Raw genomic sequence first — 20,469 nt, 5'->3', positions numbered from 1 at the left:
AAGATGGTGTGCTGGAGCTGCTGCAACTTACCTACAGGAGCTGACTGTTAAACATTCAGAAATCATGCAAGTCAGGCATCTTCAAATTAGCCATGATGGAAGTATTTATACTAAAGAAACTAATAAATGCCATAAATACTAAGGCTTTTAAAAAGCCTTTTTTTTCTTTCTAATTTTTAAAGCCAATTTATAAGTGCATAACGGCCTCCACTCCAACCTCTGTTCCAAGGTGGAAGGTATTTCCTAGTTTGACCAATCAGTATCCAGATGCCCCTGACAGCAGTTATTATTTAACAGAGGCAAATGACTTACTCAGAGCCAGAGCCAATGCAAATTGCTATTCCATTACCGTAGAAGACACCCTCTTCTCTACTGGGCTTAAACCTGGAAAGACAGTAGGCTGAAGCTGTGACTATTAATCATTGTTGGTATATAAATCATACTGAAAAAATTTAAATGCTTGTTTCAACCCAAATTCTTATGTTGAAACTCTAATCCCAAAGTGAAAGTATTTGCAGGTGGGACCTTTGGGAGTGATGTAGTCATGAGGGCAGAGCCCTCCTCTATGGGATTAGTGTCTTATGGAATTGGTCACTCTGTGATAAACACTTGCAATCCATTCTTTCTTGATTGCACATGTGATATCCTCCACCTGGAATATATTTTAAAGTTTAAATCACCAATAACATGTTTTCTTTGGCCAATTCCTACATAAATTTGACCACAGTTCCAATAGAACTGTCTCCAGAAAGTCTACCCTAACTACCCAAGGCTTTGTAATATGCCCTTTCACGTGATTTTTAAAATTATCTGTCTATGTGTATTTCTCCTCAGGCATGCTAACAAGCTCTTTTAAGGAAAATCTCCATTTATTCACCATGTATGACTGTATCAGGAGGAACTAGCCCGGGCAATGCTGGCTTAATAAAAGTCTTCAAAGTTAGTGAACTTTGGACTCACTGTAAACCTGTCAGCATTTTGCTCATAACAAGTACTCAAAACCTATTTATAACATTTACTTTAGAAATATTTTCTGTCATGAAGTATGCGATTTTTACTTGAAATTTCTATGCTTAGAAAATTAAAATTCTTTTCAGTAGAAACAGGCAATTTTTCATCATAAAAAAATTTTAGGTAAGAATTGACTCCAGGTTGCAAATCTGAGTTTTAATCTTTGAGATGGCCATAAAGTCATCTGAACAAGATCATGGAAATATGTTTTGAAGCCAGTTATGATTGTCTACAAATCTACATTTACTTTGTTACCTAACACATGCAGTTCACTAAGATGCTGGGATCTTTCTGTAGTCTCAGCATAGCCCAGGTTTGCACCTGGGTAGACTATATGTGCAAGTATTGCATCTGTGCTAAAAAACTGGTGGCATTCTAAAGGATGCTCCCACTATACATTCACGCTGTTGTAGTCAAACTGATTGGACCAAGCATGGTGGGTGCTTCTGGCAAAAGCAATGTAAAAATGCCCACTTCTGAGAGGACAATAGGCTGCCACTCTGGACTGCTCCTTTAGGTGGAGCAATGGTGTGTCACTGCTGCAGCTCCTTGTTACACATATCAGGCCAGAAATGGGGAGAATGAGCAGTGGCTACTGCAAAGGTTCCCTTCACTTCCTCACTATTCCCATGTATTTTCTTGCAGGAAACACTCATCACCTGTGATCATAGAAGCATGCCTCTTATTTTACATGCTCTGTCTTCTACATTAAAGAGGCTAAGAAAATGTAAAACTAGGGCATTCTGAAGCCTCAGCCAGAATAGAAAAGAGGGAAAGAACAGAGCAGGAGGTAAAATTGGGGAAAGTGAGAAATTTAACTAACCAATCGGGAAATGCCATTGTTTTGTTCAGATTATGTTACTGAAAATATGCAAAAAAATTGCTGAGAATTGAAAGACACAAATTTAGAGGGTGTAGGCCAACTTAAACTTCTGGCATAAGCACCAATATTCATTTTTAAAATAAATAACGTCTACTGAGAGAAAAACTTAAGACTTTTGTTTGAACTCCATTTCAAACCCTTATTTTTTAAAATTCTATTTAATGCTGATATTTATCCAAAATACACATTTGTCTATTAATGGTATAATTACACCTAGGTTAATGTGTCGTTCACATAGTAGGAGTTTGATCTACACTGGAGCATTTAAGCTCCCTACATCCCTGTGAGTTTGCTATTTGAAATGTGTTTCCCTTTTTGACAGGAAGCAAAGCTAGGACTTCCATAGATTGATGGACCAAGGTGATACCATGAGAAAGTGCAGAGCGGGGACTCACGTCTGGGTCATTCTGACTTCTGAGTATGCACCCCAGATTCTGAATGACTGTGCTTTCCTGCCTGCACCCAACCCCCTGGGGACAAACAGAGCAGCATGTCATGCACACTGTTGCCCACATATAACACATACTCTACACACACTCCATGCCCAAGGTGCAGCCATTTCACACACACGCACACACGTGCACGTGTAGAAATGCACAGAGGACACTTTTAGGAAGAACACACTTCGTCAATCTAGTCATTTAATAAATGTCTACTGTGTGCTGATCTGACTAGTTCTGCTGAACCTTAGGCACAATGGTCACCAAAGAGAGGCAGGAAATGCCACATCCTGAGTGTCTAGCATATGCCAGACTCTATGCCAAAGGAAGTCTGTGGTCATGGGGACGTGTGCAAGACTGCACATATATGCATGCGTACATACACACACACACACACACACACACACACACACACACACACACAGAGAGAGAGAGAACAGTCTAGGTAGAATTTGTCCTGGGCTATCACTGCTGGGTCCATGAGACTTAGGAACACTGGGACAGGTATCTGAGAGTGCATTATTTGATATAGGTGGCTGGGGGAGGTGGAAACTTTGGAGGTTATTGATCCTACTAGTTCAAAAGAACCTAGACTGCCCAAGTGGGAGGAAGGCCCCAGAAACCCAGCGCTGCTGTCTGCTCATGATTTCTGGTTTGGAGCAGAGAGGGTCCAGCCTTGGGGTGGTGTATCCCGCCAGCCTCCACAGGCTCCAGGGCCCAAGCTACCTCTCTGGGCTCCAGGGACCCAGGGTGAGAATCTCTGAGCTTTCCCACGCTACTCCATCACTGCGGGCCTGACTCAGCTCCACTTAACTTCCCGGTATGGGAAATGGACAGGAAATTAAAGATAACTAGGTAGTTTGAGAGGATTAAGGATAAGGGAGAACAACATAATCATGTCATAGTTGCTATGGGACAGGAGAACACACCAAGGAAATGGAAATGGCTTCAGACCAGTCCATTACAAGGACAAGGGCAAGGCCAATAAGCAGACCACAGAGTCCTGAGGGGGGAACAAAAATGTCAATCACCAGGGAGTTGTCCAATGCAGTCCAGCCTAGCAAGGCCATGGGCCCAAGGAGAGGAAGACAGACCAGGCTGTTGATAGGCCTAAATGGGGCAAAAAGCTGTTCTGTGCCTGCTGGCTGGGGAGAGCCTTGGTCAGAGAGAGGGAGGAGGTGTTCCTGGGCTTGGAGTGGGCCGTCCTTGCCTAGGGAGCTAAGACAGTTCCTCCTAAGTACTAATTTGGGAAGAACTCAAAGCCAAAGGACTCCAAGCATGGGAGAATCCCTGGTCAGTTGTTGAGAGCCACAGCCCAGTCAGAATGACTTGCCAGAGGGAATGGTTGAAAGATGACATCGAACCATTGAGATGATGATTTGAGTTAAGCTGTATATAATTGCTATGATGCTAGGTTGATTGAATTGTATATTTGACCTTTACTGTGGGCGATAGGGTGGCTCTTGCTGTGTCAGGCCCCACTACTTTGGAGTTCCTGTGAGTCCCTGTCCCCCCCCCCAGGGGTTCACGGAGATTAGACAGAGCCAAGTGTAGGGAGTGTGTTCCTGTGTGGTGTGTGCAGTGCCGGTGAGAGTTGGGGAATAAAGAGTTACTGTTTGAATCTATAAGGCTTTGTGGCAGCTCAGTTATTATGCCCAGCCAGACTGCAGCAGTCAGTATCACATTCTAGAAAGTTCCTGGAGCTGAAAGTTCAACTCCCAGTCCTGAACCATCCTAGCTGTGTGGCCTTGGACAAGTCACTTCCCCTCTCTGGAGTTGGATCTTCATGTTCACAATGAATGAGCTGTTGGAAGAATTAAATAAAGTGTAGTAACAGCAGCTAATATTTACTGGGTAATTCACCTATAAACTAGCACAAGGGTTGGCAGACTTTCTTTCTGCCTGGGACCAGAAAATGAACATCTTATGCTTCGCAGGCTGGAGTTAATGTTGCAACCGCTCATCTCTCTTTTTGTAGCACAAACCAGCCATGGATCATGGGTAAGCTAATCAATAATGGCTGTTTCCAATAAAACTTTATTTATAAACACAGGCAGCAAAACAGACTTGCCCGGCAGTTGTAGTTTGTGGACCATTGAACTAGCCACTGTGCTAAGCACTTTTAACTTATCTCATTTGATTCTCACACAACCCTGGTAAGTAGATACTGCTATTATTCCCATTTATCAGGTGGATAAACTGAGTTCTCAAGCTAACAAGTAACTGGCTTGCTGTTATAAAGCCAGGAAGTGGCTGAGCCGGCATTTTAACCCAAGTGGTTTGGCTTCTGAGCCTCTGGTGTTGATCTTTACAGGACACCCTCCCTCCCAGATTAAAATCAATTATAACAATCCTAATTATAAGAACAATGCTAGTCATTGCTCCCATTTGCATGGGACTTTACACATTCCCAAAAGAGCAATCAGAAACACCAGCAGTTCTCCCTCAGGAGCCGCAGTGCACTGGGGTGTCCTCATCCGTTGTACAGTGTCAAAAGTCATTTGTTACTGATAGTTTTTTAAAATGATTTACTGCTGTTTTAATAAACAACAGTTGACCCAACGTTATCCCTCTAATAATGTCCCTCTCACTCCCTTGCTTTCAGATATATTTCCTGGAAAGAGCACAAAAGGGTGGGGGTTTCAGCTACCTTCCCAAGAATGCCTGGAGGATGGCAGTCCAAGGCACATGGTCTAAGAGTCACTCAGAGAGATGGCAACCAGTGGTCAATCCAATCTGGTTGTCATCAAGTGTGGGGCATGTGGGATAATTGTTCCCATGAGATAGCTGAAAAAAGCAAGGCCTTTAGAAATATAGAGAAGAGCCTGACATCCCAAAGCTAGAGTCAGACAGAAGCTATCATCTGTGGGAAGGGACAAGTATCACATCAGAGAAAAACACGAGGAACCAGACAGAATGCTGTTCAGACCCTGACTCGCCCATTCTGTGTGACCACAATGGCTCTCATCTGGCCTCAGTTTCAACATCTATAAAATGAGGATCTTGCCAACACCACGTCTGATAGTGCTTGTTGTGAGGATTACAGGAAATAATAAGGAATGTCTAAGGCTGATGGAACAGAAGACTCAGAGAAAAGAAAGGGGAAAGAACAATATTTAAACTATGCACCAGGACAACTCCCAAATGTACCTCAGGAAAATGACTCTCAACCACTTAGAGATGGAAACAACCATCTCCATTTTGTAAAGAAAGAAACCAAGTCCTGCCATCCTTTAGCTAAAAAGCAATGTGGCTAGAGTAATGTGGCTAGTCGGACATAGTAACATAGGCCTGTGACAGGGGATTGCAGGATTGCAAGTTGGAGAACAGCCTCAGCCACCTTTTTTGAGGCCCTGTCTCAAAATAAAAAATAAAGAGTGCTGGGGATGTGGCTCAGTGGAAGAGCACCCCTGGGCTCAATCCCCAGTGCTGAAAGAAAGAAAGAGCAAGAAACAGAAAAGAAAAGAGGGAGGGAAGGAGGGGAAGAAGGAAGGAAGGAAGGGCAGAGGGAGGGATATAACAGAACTCCCAGTCCAGAGCACCAGGAGAATTGTCAGCTTTTGGTGATGTGAGTGGAAAATCAGATTGGAACGCAGAGAGAGTCATACACCCAACAAATATTTATTGAACACTTACTTTGTGCCAGGCATAGATCTCATTTTTCAGGACACAACCCTGATCAAGACAAACCAATTCCCTAAAATTCAAGAGGGTAACTAAATCAACTCTAGGGTCCCTTCTATGTTATGGTACCATTCTAACTCTGCCATGATCCTGAGCCAAGTATCTGCTCCTTACCTCGGTCTCCTCTCATTCAAAACCCTTCCCAAGGGAAATCAAAAGGAAACTGTCTACCCAATGCTTGCCTTTCACCCAGCCCTGGTGTCCTTGTGGTTTCCTGCCCAGCCAAGAACAAAGGCTGGAAGAACTGTTTCTCTGGGACAGCATGTGCCTCCCTATAGGGTGTGGGGGCTGAGGACCCCAGCCTGTCCTAGGCCTGACCCGAGGGAGCCGTCTCTGGAAACAATGGTCAGAGGCATCTCCCCAAGATCTCCACCAAGGATGGGAAGTGGGGCATAGGGTGGGCTGGACTGGGCATGGTTTGGAAGGCACATTTACTGGTCGAGTTGGCAGACAAGCTCCTGGGATACTGGAGTGAACCCAGGAGAGACAGCATCTTTCTTCCTCTTCTCTAAAACAAAGCGACTGTTTCTGTTCCCATCTTACCTTGCAGGAGGCCTTAGAGCTGCAGAGCTGAGCCCTTCTTCTCCAGCCAGCCCAGGCCAGGGCACAGCCCTCCTGCCACACAGGAGTCCCTGTCCTGGTCCAGGAGGATGACACCCCTGCCCCCTAGCACAGGCCGCATTTTATGCACACAAGGGGCGGCAAAACCCAGGCATGGGACACGTCAGACACTTGTGCCATCAGGGGCAGCAGAAGACTTCTCCAATTTTCAGCCCAGGAATCGAGGGGCCCTGTGGGTGCACATCCCACCGAGAGGCAAGGGGGCACTCGGGAGGCGGAGTGTTGCCAGCTGCTCAGGGGGTGGCCTGCTAATGCACTCTGTGGCCAGCCAGGTAGGTGGCCTGCTCTTCTTTCCTACTGGGCCTGAGTGGGGGCCACGGGCACAGCTCTGCAGGGAGCACAGGGGAAGGGGTGAAGACCAAGGCCTCCCAGCAACTGAGAGAAAAGAGCAAACCCTCAGCAACCAAGGAACTCACTCCAGCACCTTCCCACCCAGCCCTGTTCTCCATCACACACGCACCAGCCCTCCTTGTGGCCACATTTGTTCTGCAACCCCCTCCCCATGCCACATCTGGGAAGGGCCTTGCTGGGCCTTTGGGCCTCTCCTTTGTGTGAACCTCTGCTTTGATCATGTCAGCCACAAGTACGGACAGCAGTTTGGAGGGGAAGTGGAGGAGCAAGATTGCACTTTCTCTGCCCCTCCTTGTACACATCTCTGGGGCTCCAAAGAGTCCAGCTGCTTGCAGAAAATCCTCCAGCCACACAGGAACCCAGTGTTCTGAGTCCTGACCCTCCATGGGCCAAGGCCTCAAGAAATCCCACTGTATCAAGTGGAAGAAACTGGGGAATGGGCCCTCAGATGACAGAGAAGCAAAAAGCCACCTGTTTCTTCTCCATCCAAGCTATGTAGATAAATATAACACCCTCCTATGACAGCCCCTGACTGTTTCCAAAGCACTCCCCATGTGCTTCTTCATCTCATCTTCCCAACAACCCTGGGAGGAAGGGATTATTCTTGTCCCCATTGTACAGATGAGCAAACTGAGGTTTCCACAAGCAAAGTGACTTCCTTGCTCCAAGTTGTCCAGCAAGGGAGAGGTGGCACCAGGACTTGATGTTAGCCCATGGATCTCAAATGTCTCCTTCATCTGCAGTGGAGAACTCGGAGTCTGGACAGGAGAAGACTTGGCCTGCTGCAAAATGACCTTGACCTTGCAAAATAATACGTACTTATGGACTCCTTGGTTTGTGAGGCATGGTCATGTTGTGCTGATGTTAGCCTGCCAGGGCTCCTAGCAGTCCCCAGTCTTGACAGTTTGTCCGCAGTACCTCTAGCTCTGACCCTGCTCCTTGGACCCCTCACTGGATGCCACCTGACTGGCATCAGGAGTTGGGGCCTGGGCTTGCCTCCATGGCGCTCCAGCTTGTGGGTCTGCACGGCCCTCAGCTCCTCTGTTGCTCAGCATATGGCGTGACTCCAGGGCTGAGGGTGGGGGATCTGGGGAGGGAAGCCTGAGTCACCCCAGGCCAGGAAGCACAGCGCTTGGCATGGTCCCTGGCCAGCCTGAGAAAAAAGAAGGTGCATTGCGTTACCAAGGCTGGCTTAGGGCAGGGGAGAGGCAGGAGGGAAAGGGGTGTTAGGAACCCGTGGAGATGGGGGAGCACAACGCCAACCAGGTTCCATGTCTCCAGCCAGGGGAAGGCCCCAGGGAGAACTGGGAGCACCTGGAGGGGTGGGGACTACAGAGAGAGGCCAGCAGGACCTCTACTTTGTCCAGCCTTCCTTCCCAAGCCACCTCCCCAGCCGGGGCCTCTCTCTCCACAGAGATGTGTGACAGCTGGGGCAGTTCCAGAGGAAGGATCCCCCTGAACCCCACACAAAGAAGGCACCACCTCCCACTTCCTCCCTCCATCTCTTCCTGTCACGTCCTTGGCCACCAGTGTTTCTAAATACACTGGTTCTTGGCTGGATGTTGACTTAGGAATCAAAAACACCAAGTTTCAAATTCATTCCCACAGTTTTAGCTTACACCTCTCGGCAGACCTTTCCAGTCCAAACTGCTCCTTTTGAGCTCCTGGCCCACAGAGTGGACAGCCTCCTGCACGTGTCCTCCAGGGTGACCCTCAGAAATCTCCAGCTCAACTGGTTCTAAAGCAAAGCTCTTCTTTCCCCTTCCCCACAGCCACACTCCTAAAACACAATTCATTCTTGGACTCTAGGAATAATGTCACCACCCAACAGCTGGACATCATATTTGATATCCCTCGCCTTACTTTGTCCCTTCAACATATATGAACAGGTGGTACCAGGTACTGCCTGAGGAGATGGGGGACAGCAGTGAGCAAGTCACAATCCCTGCACCCACTTCAGTTTATAGTCTCATCTAATAAGTAAGCAGAAAAATCACTGATCAGTTGACAAGAAGTTGAGATGGGTGTAATCCCAGGGGCTGAGGGAACCCAGAAGAGGAGTATCAGGCCAGGCACAATGGTTAATGTATGTAATCTCAGTGACTCAGGAGGCTGAGTCAGGAGGATTGCAAGTTTGAGACCAGCCTCAGCAACTTAGTGAGACTCTTGTCTTAAAATACAAAATACAAAGGACTTGGGATGTAGTTTAGTGGTAGAGTATCCCTGAGTTCAATTCCCATTACCAAAAAGAAAAGAGGAAAGGAAGGAATTAAGGAATGGAAGGAAGGAAGCCATTAATCAAATCCTGTATGTGGATCAGTGAAGTCCTCTCACAGAGCTGAGAGTATGTACAAAGGCCAGAAGTAAAAGAGAACATTCAGCAATTGAGAAACTTGATCACATCATGCTCTGGATATGGAGAGGCAAAGCTATAAATTGGGGGATAGGGTCTTACCTGGTAAGAGATGAGCCTGCAGAAATCACTAGGCACCTGAGCACCTAGGCCTTACTGGCTATTGGAAGGAATTTCGCCTGCATCCTAAGAATGCTGGGAGCCATTAGAACATGTTAAGTGAGCAAGTGAAACTGTGCCATAAATATTCAAAAGATTGCCAAGTCTTCCTCACCTTGACATTCAAACTGGTTCATTAAGCCAGGTGCAATGGCTCAGGAGGCTGAGGCAGGAAGATCTAAAGTTCAAGGGCAACTTCATCAACTTAGTGAAACTGTCTCAAAATTTAAAAATAAAAAAAAATAAGTTTTGGGGATGTGGTTCAGTGGTTAAGAACCCCTGGGTACAATCTCTGCTACAAAAAAAAAAAAAAATTCTAGTTCTTTCATGGCTGTCTCACCAACCTTATGAACTGAGACCTTTCTGCTAGTCTGAAGATAGTCCTTCATCTTCGGGTCTTCAACTCTTCATACCCCAAGCCAGCCTCCAACCAAGAAAACCATGAAGGCAAAAATAATGTGTGTGTGTATGTATGTATATATATATATATATATGCATACATACATATATCTATATCTATCTATCTATCTATCTATCTATCTATCTATCTATCTATATATATATATATATATAGAGAGAGAGAGAGAGAGAGATAGATATAGATAGATAGATAGATAGAAAGAAAGATAGATAGATAGATATAGATAGATAGATTGGTATAGATAGATAGATAATATGGGACCAGGGATTGAACCACATCCCTGACCCCTTTTTATTTTTTATATTTAGAGACCAGGTCTCACTAAGTTGCTGAGACTGGGTTTAAACTTGCAATCCACCTACATCAGCCTTCCATGTCACTGAGATTACAGATGGGCACCACCACACCCAGACATATATCTCCAATTTGTCATCTCAGGTTAGGATAGTACGTAACTATCCTAACCTGAAGGATAGTTACGTACTATCCTTCAGGTTCAGATAGTTCCCAACTTATAATGATTCAACTAATGCATATTTTGGCTTTATGATGGTGCAAACCTGATACATATTTGGTAGAAACTGCACTTCAAATTATGATCTTTTCTGGGATGGTGGTATGCAATACAATAACCTTCATGATGCTGGGCAGGGCCAGTGAACAGAAGCCTCTCTCAGTCACACGATCATGAGAGGAAACAACTGATGCTCTACAGTGTGCTGTGTTGCTAAGCCACAATGTTCTGGAGGCACAGTGAGTGCATATTTGCCTTAGGATTCTTTTCCACTTACAGTGTGTTTATTGGGACCTGGCCTTTGTAAGTCCAGGAGCACCTACACGTCCGTACCTCCCAGCGGCTTTCAGGATAAAGATATGAATCTGCCTGTCACCTTCTGTTGCCCCTGCTTCATCCCTCTGGCCACAGCTTGCCCATTGAGGCCCCAGGAATCTTCCTAAAGCCCAGATCAGGCCTGGCCTGTGCATTTCCTTCCAGGCTCTGAGCAGACCCTGGATAAACTGGGGTTTCTCCAGTCTCCAATCCAGGCAGCCCTTGGCTTTGCAAGATCTTCCTGGGCCAAGAGTCACGTCAAAGGGTGATCCTCATTTCTCAGGCCTTCCTTGCTCTCCACACTTGTTGACCCAGCAGCATCAGATGGAACTTTCTAGTTTTCCATCTGGATTTGCCTAGCCAAGGTAAGGAAAGGAGGCTGGTGGAGGAATGTTCCTGGAAGAGAAAGCCTGCACTCATGATAGATACCCAGTTCCATCTTGGCAAGAGGAAGGGAACCGGTTCAACTGGATCTGCTCTCAGGAAGTCCTGTTTTAGATGGAAGGGTGACATTGTCCCACAGTGAAGAAACCCACCTTCCCTCATGGCCCCATATGCCTTCCTTTCCTTGGCCATAGAGGCTGTGTGAACTTAGGGGCTGATCAGATTCAAGGGACACAGAGAGCTTCCCACACATCCCCCAAACAAGGGACAGCTGGGGGTTCCCTCCTCTTCTCCTTAATATCCACATGCAGAGCCCCTTTCCCTGTATCAACTTGGGGACTCTGGGCTGCTTTCAGGAAGTGGGGTGCTTCTGTACAGCCTTGCTTGGGGGGAGGGGGGAAGAGATGGCTTGTCATGGATTTTTGTGGTTGGAGGTGATTGGAATCCCAGCTGTGCTCTCAGCCCCTTCGCCTCTTCTGCATCAGCATCCGGCCTCCTTCAAAGAGGGGCAGGTGGAAGGAAGGGAGGGAAGAGGGGGGCAAAGCTGACCTCTCAGGGCTGGGAGGTACCCCATACACTCATCAGCCAGACTTTTAAAGATGATCAGCAAGCCCCAAAGCTTGATAGGGGGACAGACATTTAAGGCAAAAGCTATGGTAGGTGACTTGAACATACCTTCAGGGTCTATCCTTATAAAGTTTCCCCAAAGAGGAGATTCTCAATCCTGGCTTCACATTGGAATCACCTGGAGAGCTTATAAAAATGTCATTACCTGGGCCCTAGGCCCAGAAGCTCTGTTCTAATTTATCTTGGCTGGAGGCCAAATGTTGGTGGGCTTCAAAATCTCATTAGCAACTCAGGAGGCTTAGGCAGGAGGATCACAAGTTTGAGGCCAGCCTCAGCAATTTAGAGAGTCCCCATCCCCAGATATAAATAAATAAATAAATAAATAAATAAACAAACAAACAAACAAATAAATCAATAAATAAATAGTAAAAAGAACTGGAGATATAGCTCAGATGTACAGAAACTCTGGGTTTCATCCCTAGTACCCCCAACCCTTGAAATACTTTCCTTAAGGCCTTGGTCATAGATGAACTTCCAATGAGGAGAGAAAGAAGAAAGGAAGGGGTAGGAAAAGAAAAGGAGAGCTGAAGAGGTGAGAGAAGGGGAGGTGGGGGAAGAGAGGCAGAGGAGGGAGGGGGTCCTAGAGGCCTGAGGGCCTTCAACAGTCTTTGGAAGAGACTGAAACAGTGGTCAGAGGGTTGGGGAGAAGAGCAAGTGTGTACATGAGCCCCATCTTTTCCCTGGCTCTCCTGGGTTTCTTTTCTGAGCACAAACAGTTTGACTCAGTGATCTTCAAGATTCATCTTGTTCTGTGGGCATGGCGTCTAGTGCCACAAGAGAGGAGCGAAGCTCTCTGGGAGCCCAGAAAGCCCCCCAGATTCCGGGAATCAGAAGAGGTGTTGCAGCTCTGAAGAATAAGGAGGATCTGCACAGGCCCAGGAGGTGAGAAGGGGTGGAAGTGGGGGGTTCAGGGCAGCACTGGGTGAACAAACTTTCCAGGCTAAAGAATTGGAGTGAGGAAAAAACAGTAGCAGGAAAACACTGGGAGTGTTTTGGGAATCCTAAGTAGTCAGTGTGTCGTGGCCAGGGACAATGGGTGTGGGCAGGTGGATTCGAATCCTGTGTCTGTCCCACAGCTGTGTGACCTGAGAGAAGTCACTGAACACAGCCTCATTTTCTTCATTGGTTCTAACACTAATTCTCCCCTCTGGGGAAGGGATGGAAGAAGAAAGAGCCTTTCTTGGCTGGGTTTCTAGAAAGATCTTACATGTGGGGAATGACAGTGATCCCCAAGTGTGAGCCAAATGACAAAGGGGTCACAGAGACTCTGGTCCCTTCCTTCATTCTATGTCAATGAGGCTTCCCAGTGAAGGGGACCAAGCCAGGAGAATAAAAACTCTGGACTAGAATGCAGACAAGCATGGTAGCGGTCCCCAAAAGAGTGGCCAGCCAGCCTCTGCCACTCTCAGAGAGCCACAGAGAAAGGGACAGGCAGGAAGGAGCTTTGGATTTCTTGACATGTACCACAGGCCACACTTTTGCCCAGGCACCCCATTTCACAGATGAGAAAAGCGCCAAGTTGCCAGGAAGCAGCAGAACCAGGACTATCTGACTCCTAGACCCACACTTGCACCTGCCACTCCAGCAACTGTGTCACTTGGCTCTGAGAATGCCCCATCTGTGACTGTGTGCCTGGACAGCCTCGGTTGGCTCCCTCTGCTCAAGATGGCCCTCCCTCTTCTCCCCTCCATCTGCCCTATTCTTCTCTGGCACACACTATCTACAGCCAGCCCTGAAGCCTGTGTCTGTCCTCTCCACTGGGACCCAGACCAATGACATAGGAATAATTGAAGTGTCCTACTTATGACCTTGAGTTCTGGCAAGGCTGACTTCCCTTGTGACTGGGGCTGATGACAGCTAAGTGGCACAAGGACACACATACACAGACACACATCAATGAGCCACATCACAGCAGGCATGGACAGGATCCCACAGTCGCCTGCCAGGGCAGCTTCCCGCACCCACAATACAGACAGCTGTATTGTGGGTGCGGGAAGCTCCTCTTCCCAGCCAGGAACACGCCTGCTGATTGACGGGCACAGTCATTCCCTACAGCTTCAGACACATCTCCATGTCACTCCTGCCAACAGATGGGACACAGCCACCTCTTCAAGACATAAACAACATGGGCAAGTCTCACATAGAATTGCAAGGGACACTCTGGGTCCCCAGGCTGCATATATAGATACCAGCCTCTTCAGGACTTGGGAACTGATGAGCACCAGTGTTACCAGGCCCCTATTCCAGGTCCTCACTGTGTGACAAATATAGCAGGAATGCAGGTATTGGACCTGCCTGGATGTATCTGGGTAGTCTGGGGCCTTCCATGGCCCAGTACACACGTGCAGTTCAGGCTGCCTCTGGGGGCAAGCATATGCACACGTACACGTGTGCTCACACATGCACCTACAGGTCTCCATCTCTCATAGGTGTCTTTTTGTTGTTATTGTTGTTGTTGTGCCAGGGTTTGAACCAGGAGTTACTTACATTCCAAATACAGGTCTGAACAAATACCTAAACCAGGCACTGGGATAACAGACAGAAATCAGAAAACCATTCTCTGTGGAACTATTAAGCTAGAAGAGAACCCCAAAGAGACCCCCCCAAAAGATGACAAGCTGGGGCTGGGGTTGTGGCTCAGCGGTAGAGCACTCGCCTAGCACGTGCGAGGCGCTGGGTCCAATCTCAGCACCACATAAAAGTAAATAAATAAAAATAAAGGTATTGTGTCCAACTACAACTAGAAACTAAAAGGTGACAAGCTGTAAGACCTATTGTGTCTGGAAGGAGCAAGGTGATGTTCTGGCCCCCTGAGTCCTTGCCAAGACCATACCTGGGAGACTTTGTCCAGTGACAGGCCTCAACCAGTGAGGGACCACAGAGCAGGCTCTGTGAGAACAGTCTGGGCAGAAGGGACCATTTGGCTTGGAATAAAGTCAACTTGGGATGGAGCCATCTGAAGGGCTGTCACAGGGCACAGGCCATGTGTAGCCACAGGAGACAGAACTAGTTTGAACCTGTTGGTGGAAGCCACAGGAAGACCACTTGGAATGACTGATCTCCGAATGACAGTGGAAGGAAGGAGCCTCCCATCAGTAAAGGTGTGCCAGCAGAGCTCCACTGACCCCTGGGTGGAGGCTGCAGCTAGATGACCTCGAAAGGTACTTTCGACCCTGAGATTCCATGACTCTGGCATTTGAATTCAACTTACTCATGCTACAGATGAGGAAACTGAGGCCCAGAGAGACGCAGGGAATGTTTGAGGTCACACAAAGCGTTATTGGTCCTCTGAAAACTAGACTCAGGGGTCCTCATGCTCCATCTTGGATCCTCCCACTCCTTGGATGTTTGGGCCAGAACCAACCTCCTGGCCAGAAGATCCAGAAGCTCCTCTCTTCATTCAGCATCCTGGGTGTTCTGACATCCTGTGGTCTTTTCCAGCCCCTGCCTGGACTCAGCTGGTGGATGAGCTCCTTGTTGGACTGCCTCTGGCTCCGGCTCTGGCTCTACAGATGGATGCTCTCAGGCTGAAAAGAGATCCACATTTGACCCAGAGCCAGATGTAGAGCAAAGAGAAGTGGGAAAATGGGAGATCCAGGGACTTGAGGGGGGCTGCAGTGCCTGGGGGCTATGGCTGGGGTCCATAGACCTAGTGAACCCCTCAAAAACTTGGCACATAGTAGGTGTTCAATAGATCACATGGAGACAAGGAGAAAAAACTCTTCCTCTGGAGCAGGGTCATTGGGAATGCCAGTGGATGAAGCTAAGGGTCCTGCAGACTCTTAGCAGAAATCCCGAGGTGTGGGACGTGGGTCTTTGGAAATAGCCCTCATCCTGGACCCCACCACCTTCCCAGCCTTTCTCCCCTGAGAAGAACTCCCCAGTCCAGCCTTTCCCCTCTGCCCTTGCTTGTGAAACCCGGATGACTTCTGTCCTACCCATCAGGGCAAGGCGACTTGCTAAAGTGCCAAGAGATTTCTGCAGAGGAGGGGCTTCTTGTCACTAAGAATGCCACAAAAGAGAAGACTCCACCCACAGACCAAGCCCTTCATGAGTCAGTAAAATTTCCATAGGGGATTAGGGGTTGGGAGAACAGACAGGTCTGACCCCAGGTGACCTGGAGACAAAACTGGAGTATGGACCTCCAGTCTCCCAGTACACAGGTATTTTCTCACCTGCCCTTTGCATGTTCTGGTGACAAACTACTTTCCGCTGTTTCATGGGCCCTTTGCAATTACAAATGAAGCAACCATTATTACCCTCGTTTTAAGAAAAAGAACTAAAGGCAAGAGAGGCACAGCATCTTTCCAACTATCTTTCCTTAAAAATTAAGAATGTGGCAAGTTAATTAGGGGCAGGGAGTTGGTAATAGAAATGCTGACTTAGGAAAGCAGACCTGATGATGGAGTTCCAGGGCCATTTCAAGGCCATGAGGGACATTTGTGAAGCAGTGAATTCAAAACATCACTATGTGTCGGCTGCCTAAGACCCACTTGAACAATTTGTGTGTGTGTGTGTGTGTGTGTGTGTGTGTGTGTGTGTTTTGGGGCTCTATGATATGTAGGCCAGAAAGAACTAATATTTTTTTGTTTCATTGGGAGTTCTGGGGATGGAACCCTGAGCCTCATGCATGCCAGGCAAGTGCTCTTCCACTGAACCACACCCTAGCCCAGGGACCATGACTTTAACAAGCACGTCAGGAGAATATGACATGTGGCCAAATTTAGAAATAACTGCTTAGGGTAGCCAGAGTCTTCCATTTCAAAGGCAGGGCCAGTCCTGGGAAGAGATACCTCTGGAGGATACCTATTTCCACAAATTTCAACCCTACTTCTGGTGATAACATGGGAGCATGAGCTGTGTGGATATGGACTAGCTAACCATTCATCACCACTTCCTCTTCCCTTTCAGACCCCAATCTGTTCATCCACTTCTGAGCAGCCAGCATGTGGGAGGCTGCACTATGGGGGCTTGATCTTGGTAAGTCTCAGCCAGTGGTTCATTCCCCTGGCTGCATATTTGACTCACTTGCAAAGGTTTTTAAAATAGTAGTAATTGGGCCTTATTTCCAGAGATTAAATTGGTCCAGGAGAGCAGTCTGAGCACTGGTATTGTTTTTAAAAGCATACCAGGAAATTCTAATGGGTAGTACTGATTTGAGTCAGCCATGATAATTGTAAATTCTTTGTCACGTGGTTGGCTTCAGTTTGGCATGTGACAATTCTGTACAGTGAGAGGCATTAACAGAAAGCTGCTGGAATGTACTGGGCAAGGTCACTTTGTTCTGAAAAAGTGACCCAAAGCAAATCCATGACTTCTTCCTCTCTTGGGGTCTTATTGAATGAGAGTGCCATCCTGGGAGCGGATTAGCCACCTTATGAGTATGAGGAGACAGGCTTGAGCACAGAAGTCAAGAACAGAATGATGGAGGTAACTGGCCTCCTGGGTTCTGAATAAACCAACTATTGAAACACCCTCATGGAGGACTTCTTCTGTGGGATAGTTAATGAGCTTATTATGTAAGCCTTTTATTTTATTTACTTGAGGCCAAATGCTCTTCCCATTTGATGGGAGAGGAAATTAAAGCTCAGGGAAGTTAAGTTATAAAAAAAGATCATAGAACTAGTTAGTAGCTTGAGTTGAGATGAAGGTTATACCCTTTTCCACAAACCAAGTGCGCGCACACACACACACACACACAATCCCTCAAACCCTAGGTGATATAGCATAGTAGAAAAAAACATTGAGCTTTGAGGAGAGGTCTGAGGTGGAGAGGTGGGGGTATGGGATAAAGGCCACATAGGGGTGATAATCAGGTCAAGCATCCTGTGGGTGTCCCCTGCCTCCCAGCAGGGGAGGGGCAGCTGGTGCCTGCTCTGACTCCATCAGCCATTAATTAAAACTTGACAAGAAGATTAATACACAGGGGATGTATTAATATTTTAATATTAATAGTATTTTAATCAGATACTCCTGGAATGTTAGTGCTGGCACTGCCTAAAGAGACCATGTCTTCCGGCCTCCTTAGATGGGGAAACTGAGGCAGGCACAGGGAGCAACTGGCCTGTTTCTTCAAGGAGGTCAAGGTGTCCCATGTAATTTCCTGGTCCCATGTAATTTCCTCTTCCTCTGCCCTAGTATCACATACATAAGGGATAGCTTCAATTAACTTATCATACCATTCAACTTGTCACTGATTCTCAGAGCCTCAGCAAAGGCCTACACCTTGAGATCCCTTTTGTGCACACTCTGCTTGGCTCCAGGAGGCTGATGGGATCAGGGTAAATTGAGGAGCCCAGGGAAGCTGAGTTTGGTCACCTCCCAGGGCTCAGGTCAGTTAGGAAGCTGAGCTGTGGGGATAGCCAGCCTGAGGACATGGCCTTGGCCTTTTTCACGAGAGGGGGTGGAAATGTCACTCATCCATTATCCCAGCCCCTCAATTTGCTGTCTGAAATCTTAACTGAAATCCACACTCCCCACCAAAGAGAGAGGTTTATTCCTTTTCAAAACATTTCTATTTTTCTTTCAATGAGACACATTCTTTGTAAGAATGCCCACAGAATGCCTCAGGGCATAAGGCCAAAATCTACTTCTCTTCCTCCACTCTACCAATACCCAGCCATAGCCACTGGGGAGAGTATCTTGTCCAACCTTCTAGACTTCTCTTTCCCCACACCTTTAGGTCTGTTGCATGTCCCCTATTGTCACATGGGGACACTGTTGCATCCCTGGTGACTCACTTTGGTGGGACACCAGGAAACAGTGGGGAGCAGGAAGGAGGAGAGGAGGTCCACATTGGGACCCTCCCTTCCCTAGGCCCTCCTAGGCGACTGTCCTCTGCCTCAGTTGGCTGTCCAGTCAAACCACCAAGCTGGCCCACAAGGTGCCTAGTGCCAACTGGAAAAGCATGTCCCTCTAGGCACATAATTGAGCAGAGGGTTCCTGTTCTTGAGGGTGGATGCTCCTTTCCTCTAGGGAAGTGTGAGGAACACCAGGGACCTTGCTGTCATGGCCACAATGTCTCCATCTCTGCCCTGTATGTCCACCACCATCATCACTGCCTTGAACCAGGCTTCCTCCCAGAGACTGCAGCAGCCCCAGTCTTCCCACCAGCGTTCCTGCTTCTCATTGGTACCTCCAAGGCCCCCTTCTCCCTGTAGCCAGGTGGATTGATGTCACAAGCAAAGTAGACTATGTCCCTCCTAGGTAAGCCCCTCAATCACTTCCTCTTGCCTCCAGTCAAGGGCACACTCCTTGAGGATGGCTCTTAAGGACCTTTAACTATGAGTACAAATGTGACTGGATGAGGCCAGGGCCTGTGCGCAGCAGGCTCCCTCACTGTGTGAATCCTGCTTCTACCACTTGCTGGTTGTGTAGCCTCTGGCAATCCAGAGAACCTGGCTGCCTCTCAACTTCCTTATCTGGAAAATGGGAATGATGATAATAACAGCATCTGCTTTGCTGCGTTACACAGAATAGGAAATCAGGTAATTTGGGTCAAGAGCTTAGAACAGTACCTATGAGATGAGGCCCTGGTGGCACATGAGCACTTGAAGATCAGTGTCCCAAAGGGCCCTCCACCCGAGACCTGAGCCCAGCTCCAGGAGAATGGGGAACGGGAGCTGTGGGTGATAGAGACAGGGACAGAGGTCACTGTGAGACCGCTCACCCCGGACTCACTTCCAGGAGCTGAAAGGAAGATCTGACTCTGGCCAGTCACTTCCTGGAATGAGTCCTCTTAAGGGGACAGAGCTATAAGAACAGGCCCCCAAGGGCTCTTTAGCTCCTGCCCTAGGGCCTGGGACAGAAGGAGGCCAGGAGACTTAGGGGATCCACAGAAGCTCCTGAGCCTCAGGTCTCTCATCCACAAAATTAAGGTCTGAATGACATCACAGAGTGACTGTGGAACTTAAGGGAATAACTCATGGAAACACCACCACAATGCCTGGAATATAGTAGGTGCTCAATAAACCCCTGGGGTAGGAAGAAAAGGGAAGACTGTGGACCCTCAGTCCAGAGTGAAGCATGAAATGCTCTGGGCCACCTGTAGCCTAGGGGGTAGGTGACAAGACAAGCACTTCCCAGGTACTTTAGGAGTGCTTCTGGCTTTCTGTGTGAGCCACGTGGGCACGGTGGGGTGGAGGGAATATAGCAGTATCCCGATGCACAGGAGACATAGGGAGAGGGCAGCTGGGCTTTTCACTCGCTGCTCCTCAGTGTCCGCATCTGGAAAGTGGGGATAATCTTGGCAGGTGCACAGGCCTATTGTAAAGCTGAACAGAGCTACTGAGTGGGAAAGTCCACCATAGCGAATGTGGATAGTTACTGCTTCCTCATCGGCCAGAGAAGCCATTTGGAGTCATGATTCACAGTGCTGCCTTTGGAGTCTGGTTGAGGTAGGTACAATTGTGGTTTCCACTTCCTCAACCAGCACACCTAGGCAAGTCACTCAACACCCGTTAGTGACAGTTTCTTTGTCTCTAGAATAGCAATAATAATCATACTCATTTTATAGAATTTGGAAGAAAATTCCCCAATGAGACCACATCAGTGAAACTTCTAGCCCATGTAAATAGTTACTGTGTAGCTAATGGCTTCTTTTTCCATTCTGTGGATGGAACCAAGGGCCTTATACATGCTAGACAAGCACTGTACCACCACAGTCTCACTGCTTTGCCCAGGCCAGTCTTGAACTTGGGATCCTTC

General features: G+C 47.6%; 1 pseudogene; it reads right to left on the bottom strand.

Annotated features, from left to right (window-relative positions):
* LOC144373395 (growth factor receptor-bound protein 14-like) overlaps positions 1 to 20,116 on the bottom strand; it is a 64,023-nt pseudogene extending 43,907 nt beyond the window's left edge.
* Positions 20,117 to 20,469: the final 353 nt, after the last annotated feature.

This window comes from Ictidomys tridecemlineatus, unplaced genomic scaffold, assembly GCF_052094955.1.
Source record: "Ictidomys tridecemlineatus isolate mIctTri1 unplaced genomic scaffold, mIctTri1.hap1 Scaffold_382, whole genome shotgun sequence".
NCBI lineage: Eukaryota > Metazoa > Chordata > Mammalia > Rodentia > Sciuridae > Ictidomys > Ictidomys tridecemlineatus.
The sequence above is the reverse complement of the archived record's forward strand: the minus strand, read 5'-3'. Positions and strand labels throughout refer to the sequence as shown.